This window comes from Rhinopithecus roxellana, chromosome 5, assembly GCF_007565055.1.
Source record: "Rhinopithecus roxellana isolate Shanxi Qingling chromosome 5, ASM756505v1, whole genome shotgun sequence".
NCBI classification, from domain to species: Eukaryota; Metazoa; Chordata; class Mammalia; order Primates; family Cercopithecidae; genus Rhinopithecus; species Rhinopithecus roxellana.
In genome coordinates, this window is record NC_044553.1 from 151,633,573 (window position 1) to 151,638,550 (window position 4,978).

Sequence of the window (4,978 nt, forward strand, 5' to 3'; positions counted from 1 at the left end):
CCTAAAGGCTGAAACTGATTTTAACTTCTGCTGTAGCTTTTAAAACAGTGATACCCATTCAGCAGCAGCTATTTCAGCTTTGATTGTCTTTAGTGCAAAAGGGACTGCATTTTCATATGTAACGAAAGCCCAGAATTATAAGCACCAAGTCCCCCTATGACAGGTACTCCCTTTAAAGACTCCCGTCAGCCTGGCCTGGGTTGTTTACCATATTTATCTATGTATTTATTTTTGAGACAGGGTCTCACTCAGTAGCCCCAGCTGGAGTGCAGTGGCGTGATCTCGGCTCACTTCAACCTCCGCCTCCCAGGTTCAACCAATTCTTCTGCCTCAGCCTTCCAAGTGACTGGGATTACAGGTGTGCGCCACCACGCCCAGGTAATTTGGTATTTTCAGTAGAGATGGGGTTTCACCATGTTGGCCAGGCTGGTCTCAAACTCCTGACCTCAAGTGGTCCTCCCACCTCAGCCTCCCAAAGTGATGGGATTACAGATGTAGGCCACCACGTCTGGCCTGTTTACCATATTTATATGCAACCCAGAAGGTTGCAAATAAAAATACAAGAGGCCTGGTTAAATTCGAATCTCTGATAAACAATGAATTATTATTATTATTATTATTATTTTTTAAAGATGGGTTGTCCCTCTGTCACCCAGACTGGAGTGCAGTGATGCCATCCTAGCTCACTTCAGCCTCATCTGACTAATTTTTGTATATTTTGTAGAGACAGGGTCTTATTTTGCTGCTCAGACTCGTCTGGAACTCCTGACCTCAAGAGATCCCTCTGCCACAGTCTCCCACAGTGCTGGGATTAGAGGTATGATCCACCATGCCCAGCCAACAATGAATAATTTTTATAGTATGTTCTAAATGGGCTGTGGGATATACTTTTTTAAATTATTACTTTTATTTATTTATTTTTTTTAGCAATGTCACTCAGGCTGGAGTGCAGTAGTGTGGTCATCACTGCCTGCCCCAGCCATCCGGGCTCAAATGATTCTCCCACCCCAGCCTCCTGTGGCTGAGACCACAGGCAGGCGCCACCATGCTCGGCTAACTTTTTAAATTTTTTGTAGAGACGAGGTCTCGCCATGTTGCCCAGGCTGGTATCAAACTCTTGGGCTCAAACGTTCCTCCCACCTCAGCCTCCCAAAGTACTGGGATTACAGGTGTGCACCACCACGCCTAGCCTATTTTTAAAAAATATTCACTTTTTATGGGAGATTACAGTTTAACTGGGCCTTCTGTATTTTATCTGGCAACCCCAGCCCTGAAGAGCACTGTCCAACTTTGAAGCCACCTCAATGTGAATGTGACTTTTATCTGCACCTGTAGTCTATTTCTTCTTCTCTTCTTCTGGGAGCGGGACTATCCATGTTGATTGGGTGCCAAGGGTACCAACCCGATGCCATATTAGGAAAGCCGGGCATGGCCTCCAGAAGCTGGTTTGTTTATTTTGTTGGGTAAAGATTTTGCCTGCTTACATTAGCGGGTAAAGGTTTGTTTTCTTTTGAGAGAGCCAGAAATATCCAGGCAGGCCTGGTCGCAGCAGGGTTGGTGGAATAGATCACAGCAGCTTCCTCCATGTCGTGCCTAGGAAAGCCCCTGAAGGATTTTTAAGGTCTAGTGGGAAGAGGAAGGAACGGCATCTTGGTCTTTTGTGTGTGTGTGTGTGTATGTGGAGGGGGCATAGGTTATATGCAAATAGCATCTTCATGTTGGGAAGCCTGGCTTGAAACTTGTGGACAACTTTCCTGACATGCCTCTGCTCACCCAGCCTTCTCCTCCACCATGGCCCCTCATTCTGTATCCATACCCCTGGCTTACAGAAAGTTCTTCCTCCCTTTGTGCCTAGCTTTCGATTCCCTCAGGGTGGCATCAGATCTTTTCATCTTCTAACCTAAGATGGAGGCCACCCTGAGGAGTGTGAACATTGACCTTCATCCCTGTCTCTGGCTGTTGTTCAGGAGTGCCGGGTCATGTCAGGACACCTGGAAAACCGGCGAACTCTCCTCCCTCAGAAGGTCCTTCTCACCCACCCACCCACTGGTCCTCTTTCTCCAGGCCGGAACAGCCCCCTGTCCCTCCAGTGGAAGCCCCTCCTCCCATGTGGATGTTGTCCTCAGGGCCTTCTCCAGGCCATCCTGGGTACACCTGGCCCCCTGGCTGGCTCAGAGCAGAGCTGAATTCCCTCCTGAGGACGTAGACAGCAGTCCATGCAGCCTTGGGTCCAGTTTGTCTTTTTAGACTGTTTCTTCCTTTTTTTTCTTTTTTTTTTTTTTTTTAGACGGAGTCTTGCTCTGTCACCCAGGCTAGAGTGTAGTGGCATGATCTCAGCTCACTACAACCTCCGCCTCCTGGGTTCAAGAGATCCTCCCACCTCGGCCTCCCGGGTAGCTGGGATTACAGGCATATACCACCGTGCACCATTAATTTTTTTATTTTTAGTAGAGATGGGGTTTCACCATGTTGGCCAGGCTGGTGTCAAACTCCTGACCTCAGGTGATCTGCCCGCCTTGGCCTCCCAAAGTGCTGGAATTACAGGCGTGAGCCACCATGCCTGGCCTTGGGTGGTTCTTCCTTACTCACTTGGTTGATGAGGAAACTAGGAAGCCGAGGTTAAGGGGCTGCCCAAAGTCACACAGCCAGCCAGTGGCAGACTTAATACCTCGAACCCAGGTCTTCTGTCTCCTAGACTAGACTTCTCAACTGTAACACACTGAACTGCCTGAAGTGTGTCCAGAGGGGTATATAGCCTGGTGACTCTGTGCGTGGACAGCAAGGGCCTGGTATTCAAAACCCAGGCCTTGAGCTCAGTGGGTGTGACATTGAGAAAATTGCCCAGCCTCTCTACTGAGCCTCAGTTTCCTCATTGTCAAGTGAGGTTAATGACAGTGCCTAACCAAAGGGAGTTCCTGGAGGATCGAATGAGAGGACGCTTATGCAGCACTGGTGCAGCGCCTGGCTGGCAGGAACCATTGTCAGTGTAAAATCAAATTCAAATACAATCTGAGCCCAGGCACGGTGGCTCACACCTATACTCTCAGCACTTTGGGAGGTTAAGGCAGGCAGATCACTTGAGGTCGGGAGTTCGAGACCAGCCTCATCAACATGGTGAACACCCTGTCTCTACTAAAAATACAAAAATTAGCCAGGCATGGTGGTGCACACCTGTAATCTCAGGTACTTGAGAAGCTGAGGAAGGAGAATTGCTTGAACCCGGGAGGTGGAGGTTGCAGTGAACTGAGATCATGGTGGGACAACAGAATGAGACTCCATCTCAAAACACAAAAAAATGAAAAAACACGATGTGAGCAAAGAAAGGGATTCAAAAATCTCTATGTTGTCCAAAATCAGGAGTTGGATTTAAAAGCGACTGAAGGTAGATCACTTTGAGTAATTTCAGCTACTCAGGAGGCTGAGGCAGGAGAATCACTGGAACCCAGGAGGTGGAGGTTGCAGTGAGCCGAGATCACACCATTGCACTCCAGCCTGGGCGACAGAGCAAGACTCCGGGGAAGGAAGGAAGGAAGGGAGGAAGGGAGGGAGGGAGGGAAAGAGGGAGGGAGGGAGGGAGGGAGGGAAAGAGGGAGGGAGGGAGGGAGGAAAGGGAAGGAAAGGAAGGATCTGAACACTCTTTAACATAGAGTTCTAGGGATGGAAACTAGGGAGGGCTTGGATACCACTCATTTATCCACTCCCCCTTGGCGAGCGTCATTGCCAGGCGCTGTTGCAGGCATTGGGGGTACCACCAGAGGAAGAAACAAAACCTTGGTCAGGCACAGTGGCTCACGCCTGTAATCCCAGGACTTTGGGAGTCCGAGGCAGGAGGGTCACTGGAGCCCTGGAGTTCAAGACCAACCTGGGAACATAGTAAGAACCTGTTTCTAATAAATATATATATGCGCTTTTGCAGCTCCCCGCCGCTGAGCCAGCCGCCCAGCCTCCCTTGCGGTGCCCGGCGTGGGGAATGTCCCAGGTGGAGCTGGGATGTGTGCTGGGCCTGGCTCGTGGCCAACCAAGATGGCCGAGCAGTTGGACGAGGCCGTGAAGTACTACACCCTAGAGGAGATTCAGAAGCACAATGACAGCAAGAGCACCTGGCAGATTCTGCACCACAAGTGTACGATTTGACCAAATTTCTGGAAGAGCATCCTGGTGGGGAAGAAGTCTTAAGGGAACAAGCTGGAGGTGACGCTACTGAGAACTTTGAGGATGTCGGGCATCTTTGAGATGCCAGGGAATTGTCCCAAACATGTATCATTGAGGAGCCCCATCCAGACGACAGACCAAAGTTAAACAAGCTTCGGAAACTCTCATCACTGCTGTTGATTCTAGTTCCAGTTGGTGGACCAACTGCGTGAGCCTTGCCATGTCAGCAGTGGCTATCGGCTTGATGTATCGCCTGTACATGGCGGAAGGCTGAACCTCCTCAGAAGCCAGTGCAGGAAAATCCTGCTTTAGACACAGGAGAAAAGAAGCCAACACTAATTGCTTCAACTGACAGAAGCCTTCTCTTGAAAAAAAAAATAATTTTAATATATCTCTTTTTCTTTCTTCCAACATTAGAAACAAAACAAAAAGAACTGTCATTTCCGCTCTCGAATTTTTCGAGTGTGCCTTTTATTCATCTACTTTATTTTGATGTTTCTTTACTATGTAATTTACTTATTGTAAGCATGATCTTTTAAAAATATATCTGGCTTTTAAAATACAAAAATATAGGCTGGGCGCAGTGTCTCACGCCTGTAATCCCAGCACTTTGGGAGGCTGAGGCAGGTGGATCAGGAGTTTGAGACCAACCTGGCCAATATGGTGAAACCCCGTGTCCACTAAAAATACAAAAAAAATTAGCCGGGCGTGGTGGTGCATGCCTGTAATCCCAGCTACTCGGGAGGCTGAGGCAAAAGAATCGCTTGAACCTGGGAGGCAGAGGTTGCAGTGAGCCGAGATGGCGCCACTGCACTCCAGCCTGGGT

General features: G+C 48.9%; 1 pseudogene; it reads left to right on the top strand.

Moving 5' to 3' along the window:
• Positions 1 to 4,023: 4,023 nt before the first annotated feature.
• On the top strand, positions 4,024 to 4,426 carry LOC104679079 (annotated as a pseudogene).
• Positions 4,427 to 4,978: the final 552 nt, after the last annotated feature.